This window comes from Bombus huntii, unplaced genomic scaffold (assembly GCF_024542735.1).
Source record: "Bombus huntii isolate Logan2020A unplaced genomic scaffold, iyBomHunt1.1 ctg00000190.1, whole genome shotgun sequence".
NCBI classification, from domain to species: Eukaryota; Metazoa; Arthropoda; class Insecta; order Hymenoptera; family Apidae; genus Bombus; species Bombus huntii.
Window position 1 is genome coordinate 63,824 of NW_026099422.1, and position 8,355 is coordinate 72,178.

An 8,355-nucleotide genomic window follows, 5' to 3' on the forward strand; every position below is an offset into this window, starting at 1 on the left:
TCGGCTTTTATTTAATGTCTAGGAAGAATAAGGATAACGGGTCTTTCGAGACTCTATGCCTTATATTACTTACGTTGATGACTTCGTGGCCGAGTTTTGAGAGTTCGTATTTGAGTTCGTCTATGTCTGCTGAGTGTTGTATGTTTCGTAGGACCACCCGGAAAGGCCTTTCCTGTTTGAGTTGGTAGGTGTGGAAGTTGGCGTTCAGGGTCCTGAGTGTCTTGGTGAGTTTTCTGTAAGCTTCTGGGTTCGTCGGCAGTATTTTTACTTTATTGTTGCTTATCTTAAGGTTATATTCCTCCTTGCTGATATCTCTCTCTAGGGAGTTGATCTGTATGTCAATGACGTCGTCCACAAATATTGGTGGGGGAGGGGGGATTCTCTGCGAGTGTTGGTTTGGTGGCGGTTCTACGATTTCCATGGCGTCGTTTGAGGATTCCAATACGGCGAACCTGTTGTGTGTGTTTATTTGCGTTGCTGTTTCTATTTTCCTTTTCTTTGTAGTATTAGCGTCGTTAGTGCGGAGAGTTCTGCTACACTTCTGCCACGGGGGGTAGCACGGGGTAGCTGCGAGTCTGCTCCGGAGAGCCTGGTCGCGGTTGCTGGACCATCATCGAGCTAGTTAATTCGGAATGAACAACTAGTCGTGAGGCTGTGAGGCTAGTATTCGGGTTGGGGTTAGGTGCGTGGGATTTTCTTCTCCCTAAAGGGTAAGGGACACTTAGCTGTGTTCTCTTTCGACGGTTGGGCGACACGTGTTGTTTTCGGACTACGCTGGGCACTAGAGACACGTCTGCACGCTTCGGCACTCCACAGCGAACTGAGCCCAAGCTCACTATCATAAATCTGGAACAAATACAATCGGATTGAATGGCGGCAATCGCTTAATTACGGCTATGGTAGAATCTAGATTAAAGTGTTAAGGGACTTTCCCAAAATTCCAAAGGAGAGGCTCCGGTGTCCTTTCATCTCTGATATATATATATATATGCTCAGATTTCAGAGCTTAGTTTTAGGAGTAATGTAATATCGTAAGGTAGTTCGAATTAGAAATCAGTTGAAAATAGATAAAACCGAGTACGTCGTCTTTCTGTGGTTCGTTTACATTTAAGAGTGCCTGCGTGACTAAAGGCACGTAGTTGGTAGTTCTTACATAGGTATGAGGGAAACAATAGACAACGTTAGAAGAAGGACGGTTTCGCTATCCAAGGCGGGACGACCGAAAGATCAGAGTGTGCGAGTCGAAAAGTGTGCGTGTTGCGAGAATCAGAGCTAATTGAGTCGTCGAAGAGTAGAGTCGTTAGAGGTAATCGAGTCGTCGAAGAGTAGAGTCGTGAGAATTGATAGAGTTGTTAGAGAGAGAGAGTGTGTGTGTGTGTGTTAGATTCGTTGTGACGAGGGTGGTCAAATAACTGTAAAGTTATTTGATATAGATACGAGTATTGCATTTAGTTTCCGTTAAATAAACATCGTTTTCTGTCCAATTTATATTTGTATATTCAATTTAATATTAATAAATTGTAAGTAATCGGAAAAAAAATTCTATCCTTATTTCCACGATATTACAGTAATATATTGTATTTCCCAGATTACTTTCATTAATATTCGTCTTAAGACATTAATAACACTCAATTTTAATTTTATCAAAGCAAAATAAATATTTTTGTTTAATTAAAACTCTACTCCTAAAAAAATAAAACTTTTCTATTTATGCAAAATTGCATGCAATAAAAGTTTCAATGAATACACTTCGTTTTGTAACTGTTTTCTTCAATCAGAAAAGATAACGGCCAAAAAATTATTGTTATTCCACAACTAATTGGAAATTTTGACAGTTTAATTCGATCATTGGATCGATTACACGTACGGTGATTTTTCAAATTCGGAATCAGTTACAGACCTAACTGAAGAGTTAAGCCCTGCGATGTGTAGTTGGTCCAGGGACAGTGTGGCAAATCTATTCGTTCAACGCTGATTGGTTCCGCCATTTATAAAAGCGCTTCCTGCAGCAGTTATGTATAGATTGGTATAAATATAAATGTATGAAGTATACGTTTACAAAGTTGTCTGTAAACAAAGTGTAATAATATTTACCGTGTATTGGAGTGTATATAACGACGGAAATAAAGAATAATAAGAAAAAGTAAGATATTATTAAAAGTCGCTCTTATTAATAGATATAAATAATAGTTGAATAACCTTTTTATAAGATTGCTAAAGATAACCTCAAAAGAAAATACAACTTTTTTGCAAAGTTTAACGATAAATTATATTACAATTTTAAATTAACATCAAATTTTGAGCTACACACATCTTAGTAATTAAATCTGTATGGTGTTATCCGTTTTTACTTTAAGGTGATTTATACTTCGTGTTTATTACAAATTTTTGCAGTCATCATAGAGAACATACAGAATTAACATTTAAGTTTGGAACGTTAGTTCAAATGCCTGATTACTCAGCCAAGGGATGCAGAAACAAGTCAAAGAGTGGTAAGAAAATGTATTATCATCCGAACGATCCCAAACGAAGAGAGTAATTCGCAATTAATTGCGTAACTCTTGGTGGAAAATAGAATGTAATTGAATATAAATCCAATTTTTAATATATTATGTTTAACAAAGTATTTGCATTACATTATTCCAGTCATACAGTATTTAAAAAAAATATATAATAAGCATAAAAAATGTATTTAAGTTTTCATTAATAAAATTAGACACTAATGACTTTACGCTGTTAATTTCCCTAGGCCATAGTTGTACACACAGGTCTGTTAACTGCTGTAAAGGAGATAAGGTTCTTAATGTCGCAAGATGTACTTTACCAATCGGCCACCATTGAACACTGCGATCGAGTAGCTAGGGTTTTGTGTTTGGCGCCATTCTTCGGTGAAAGCACTAAAGGTAAAGAATATAAACTAAAGCAGTAAGCTTATTCAATAACTAATACTATATTATGTATTTATTATAATTTCTCACCATTTATTTCAAGCAGATACATCTACAATACTCCATTTATTACAGAAAGCATTGTTTAAATGAATATTAATTATGAACCATTATTAAACATGCATTATTATTACCAACAAACAAGTTTAACAAGACCACAATTTTCAAATTAAATATGTACACATATCTTTAATGCTTTTACATTTGACGCATATATTGGAAAGTAAGTTTGTTTTTAGTTTTTTCTTAATTTATTAAAAAATTGTGTAACTATTAACATTACCTATAACATACGTAAATAGTGTCATATTTAAAATATTACCCATGATTAAAAATTTTCAATGTTATTAAATTCTTTATTGAGGAAGCTAAATTATAATATAATTATAGAGTTTACAAAGGATTTTAATAATGAAAAAATATTTATTTTATATAACATTTATTAGACATTAGTTAGATATAAAATAAGAATAATATAATCATAATAATCATATATCTAAGATAAAAGTTGATCTCCATGATCATTAACATGGTGTTGCTTTTTCCTCACACCCTCCTGCTACACGCTTCGAAGCAGAACATACAGCGAGTAGATATTACGGAATCAGATCCAACAGCAAACAATACAATATGTATAGAACTCTAATCATGGAAACACCAACACCTTTGGTAGCCGAAGTTATGCACAAGTAACTAACCTAATCGCCACCCTTAACACCAACATAGCCAAATCCATCATTAATACACTCAAGCAACCACCGTTACAATACTAACTAACGGCAATTACTTCCAGACGTAGCAGTATATGCACCACTGCGAACAGGCAGTACATTGACAGAGATTATAGAAGTAGCATTGGCAACTACTACTTATGAACCAAATAACAGGCAAACAAAAATAATTCCGCAAGACTTTCTTGACAAAATCAGAGGAAAAAAGGTAAGCGAAAGCAAAATGACAAAAACATAGAGCAGGTGAAAGCAAAAAAACATCTAAACAAACTTGCAAAGGAAATAGAAAGTAAAATAAAAGATCATAATAATAACGAATTCTCAAAATTCATAGATTCACTTTCTGCGTACGAGAATTCCAACTATTTCCTATGGAAAGCCACGAACAAAATAAAGGAGCCAATTAAACTAATCCCAGCAATCAGATTAACGGACAACACATGAGCCAGAAGCAACGAAGAGCAAGCTGAAGAATTTTCCAACCACCTTTGTTGAAGTTATCTCTTCGAGGAACGCGTGATGAATGTGTAACAGAAATATATTTAAGTATAAGTGTAACTGTAAGTATAAGTATAAATATAAGCATAAGTATAAGTACAGTGTATACTAATCCAGAACCACACTGTGGCAGCGTTACATTACAACAGAGCTTCGAAGCCATGAGTCTATGGGTATTTATATAATTACGAAAACTGGCCGGTCTATATATACCCTGCTGCACCATCTGTGCATGGCATATTCCTAAAAAAGGCTATGAGACTGAGAGGCCCTTCAAATTGATTTAGAGCTAAACAATACTCAATAGCATCGGGGACTAAGAGAACTAAACGCTAGAGAAGATGTAGTTTTCCTAGAAGTGAGTATTACTTCAACACCCTCCCTAACACTCGAAATCTTTACAAACGATTACTTTTTAACATCATTGTTATTTTTCAGACCTAATTTTTGTCGTAAATATTGAAATCTTGGTTTCGGTAACGCCTTCGTAAATATATCTGCTTGTTACGTCCGGCGACTCTCTACACAAAGCAGACTCCACGCCACGTGAGTTCTATTAGAAACAGTGACAATGACTGTTTTGTATCGTATCTGGTTATATTATTTATTGTTCTTACTTGGTGCCCGATTTTTGTTAGTTCTTTGCATATATTTTTGGTGTTTGTTCTTGGGTATAGGTCTCTAATTACTACTTTGTGGTTCTTTTCTGTTTTGAGTTGGTATGTATGATGTATGGTATGTTTAATACTTGCGCCACTTTTCGAAAGATTTTTGGAGTATTTGTTTGCACTTTGACTTGTTCCAGTTTTAATTCCTTTATACTGTAGTTTTCTCTTCCGACAGTGTTGTTTAATAGTTCAATAAGGGTATCTGTTATTTGAGCATGAATGTAGATCGGTGGTGGTTTAACGATATGTGTTGTCATTGATTCCTCTGAACTCGTATCTCCGTCTTTTATCAGTGAGCTGAAAGAATTTCGGAGTGGGATGTCCTGTAGCCACTGGTGCATTTCTGTAATTTTTATAGCGCTTGTATTTAGGATTATTTTACGCCTTTTGTGAGCTGTTGCTACCTTCCAGTTTTCATCTTGATAGGATAGTTCGTTATTGTAGCTGTTTTCTTCCTGCTTTTGCAACGTTTCCATTTCTTTTATAGGCTTTCCTGTTCTTTGTTAATTGGTTGTTTTCTGCTTAACGTATTTGTAGCTTCATTTATGAAACATATGTCACCCTTTTTTGTTTGGCGGCGGTATTGGTTGTTGCATTTTGAAACTTTTACCATGTGACAGTGTTCGTTAACGTTTTAACCTCCTAAATTCACTATTTATCGCACTAACACTGGAGCACATTTATTCGCGCCTGTTTACCTCGACTGCTCGGGCAGAATTGTCATTACAATGCAATTATCTATATTGTTACATCGAGGCCTTTCTTCTATTTTGTCCGGCAATTTTCATTTTTAACGTGATGAACATTTTCTTCTACATCATATTTTAAAATTTGTTAACAATCACTGTTTACAAATTGACGGCAAGTACCTGATTTGGGATTATACGTTCTATATACATCGAACGTAACAATAAGGAACACAGAAAGCAACTGAGATATAACACGATATTGAAATTGGAAATTAATTACACCCTCGTAGCGGTGCCTGCATCAGCTTGGACTAATTCGCAAACGATGGAAGTTGTATATGTTAGAGCGAAAAGAAGCCTCGCATATTCAATCTCAGAATGTCATGTCCGAAGGAAGTCCATCTCCAACGCAGCTAATCGAACTATGCGTCTAATCGAACTTTTCGGGGTTATTTTCATGTTCGGTATCATTTTGATCGAAAGAACCTCAACAATTCAACTAAAACAACGTTTTGTCGATGAAATAAAAGATGTAGAAGCTTCATTTTTTCTATCGAAGAGATCTTAACAAAAGAACGATAACAGGTTGTACCTTAATGCCTCGATGAAAGAAATTTTATATTTTAACGTTTCAATATTTTAATGATGCAATAGTATAATATTTTAATAAGAAGGGAGAAATGGTACGTTCGTGTACGATTTTATACTTTTAATCGGCAAAAATGACGTTGGAAGGGTAGAAAAGCTATTGAAAAACATTTGGATAATTTCTCATCGAAGCATCTGCAAATGTAGCTGCTGGCTGTAGATGTCGCTGCTGGGGTACTGCTATATTTTTCTAATTTAGATGCGTGGAAGAAAAATGGGACTACGGGCGCCGGGATTCGAATCCGAGTCCCGAACGTTCGTAACCTAAGGCGCTAACCACTGCGCTACCGTTGTCCGGTATTAGTTAGTGGCGGTAGTTGTTGTCGAGTGCCGCGACAGATCTATCGGACGATGACCCGCGGCCGGTTCGATCGTAACGTCGATTAACATGTATCAACGACTGGACCCGCTAGTAACATCAAAATACAATTTTTTTTGTCAAGGAGAAACATTGAATTATAGGCTCGCCCTATCAACTCAAAATCAACTTCAAATGACGACTAATTAGACACTTTGGAAAGTTTCACATACATCACAATCACGATAGACATTACGCAGGACGATTAATTCGTTTCTAAGTTTCTCTTTGTACAGAACCATACCGTCGACCGATGGGTCCGCGGTAGAAAACGGTAACAAGGAAGAATGGCCGCAGGAAATCCCTGACTCCTAAAGCCGCGAGCAAGGTGGTTGGAGCGGAGGAAGCGGCGATTGAAGCCATGAACTTAGGTGATTAAGATTAAGGGTACGCACCCTCCAGAACAATCTGGGACAGTCAAGACCTGCTTTTCCAAACCATTCTGGAGAGCACGGTTGCCCTAGCGGTGGTGGCCGAGCCATACAGAGTCCTGGACGCTCCGGACTGCGCCGGAGATACAGACGGCTGTCACCTGGACATCAGCGCCGGCATCGTCCGCCCACAGGGATCCTCTGGAGCGCGGCAACGGATACGCAGCGGTCGAATGGTCAGGAATGGTGGTAGTGGCCGTGTATGTGTCGCCCAACAGCGAATGGACAGCGTTCGAGGAGTTCTTGAACGGGGTAGACGACTGCCATTACGATTACGAGATATAGTATTACGTTATAATACATTACATTATAACGTATTCCGTTAAATTGAATTACGTTATATCATATTACGTTTTGCCGTTCCTTCACATACTGAGCAGAAGGCGAACGTTACCATGATCGCGGACGGATATTAAGACAGGCGGAGTGGGGATATGGTAAGAATAGAAAGGGAGGCAAGTGGATCAACACAGCAGTTGCCCGTAACCAGTCGTCAGTAGGAATCGCAACCAGAGATTTCTGAAGAAGTCGCTGGTCAAGAAAGCAAACGAACTGCGGAACGAAGCGCCGCGTATTAAGTTGGCAGCCTTCACGTAATAGAGTACATTCAGTAATATAGTATTACGTTATATATGTCGGAGATGAAAGAACACCGGAGTCTGTAATTGAACAATTGTAGTTATTCAATCCGATTGTAATTGTTCGAGAGTTGTGATAATGAGCTTGGGCTCGAGGCGACAGTCAGTCGCCGAACGTAGCCGCGGTCACGGGATGAACGCTTTGTCTAACAAAGGTATGGAGTAATTCTATAGCTCTCCTTAAAAGAAATATTCGTGGCGACACGCGACAGTAAACATTCCAACGGTTTCTGTCCCGTGGCTCGCCACACGCAGACCCTATTCTTCGAGTAAGATGATTACCAGATGTCGATGCGTCTCCGCAGTACATGTTCGGCTAGCCTGAGGACCCGTTATAAATCCTAAGATTTAATTAACTAAAGTCCTTCAAACAAACAAACAGTCATTGTCCCAACTACGGGAAAATAGGGGAGACCTATTTTTCGACGAGCGGCGTCTCCCACTAGCAACTTTCCATCGAGGGCGGCTAGCATCTTTTTCTAACCACCGATATGGAGATTGACCAATTAGCAGCAACGCCAATTTGTCTTACTTTCTGAACGAAGGCTTTTCTCGACGAATCCGATGATCTCGTGTCCTTAGACACACCCCATTATAGTTTTCCTCTGTGGCATCATCGGGACGGGAAAGGCATTCTCGCTCGCGATCTCAGTGATGAAAGGAGTAACTCTTTACAACCAGTGAATATTACGCATCCGACTTAGATTTCGTGAGTACGTTCATCTATCATCCCGTCGACTGCGGAT

At 38.2% G+C, this 8,355-nt stretch overlaps 1 long non-coding RNA gene across 10 annotated transcripts; it reads left to right on the forward strand.

Moving 5' to 3' along the window:
- Positions 1-554: 554 nt before the first annotated feature.
- Positions 555-8,348, forward strand: LOC126877568 (uncharacterized). Of its 10 annotated transcripts, XR_007695142.1 has the most exons (9): positions 555-2,143; positions 2,395-2,492; positions 2,750-2,903; positions 2,995-3,171; positions 3,526-3,637; positions 3,742-3,887; positions 4,014-4,239; positions 4,311-4,535; positions 4,616-4,945. It is a non-coding gene; the product is annotated as an uncharacterized LOC126877568 (long non-coding RNA). The 10 variants fall into 10 exon arrangements; XR_007695143.1 differs by lacking the exons at positions 2,995-3,171; positions 3,526-3,637 and adding an exon at positions 6,777-8,348 and having other exon boundaries at positions 4,616-4,723; XR_007695146.1 differs by lacking the exons at positions 2,995-3,171; positions 3,526-3,637 and having other exon boundaries at positions 4,616-4,723; positions 4,855-6,163.
- The last annotated feature ends 7 nt before the right edge of the window (positions 8,349-8,355 follow it).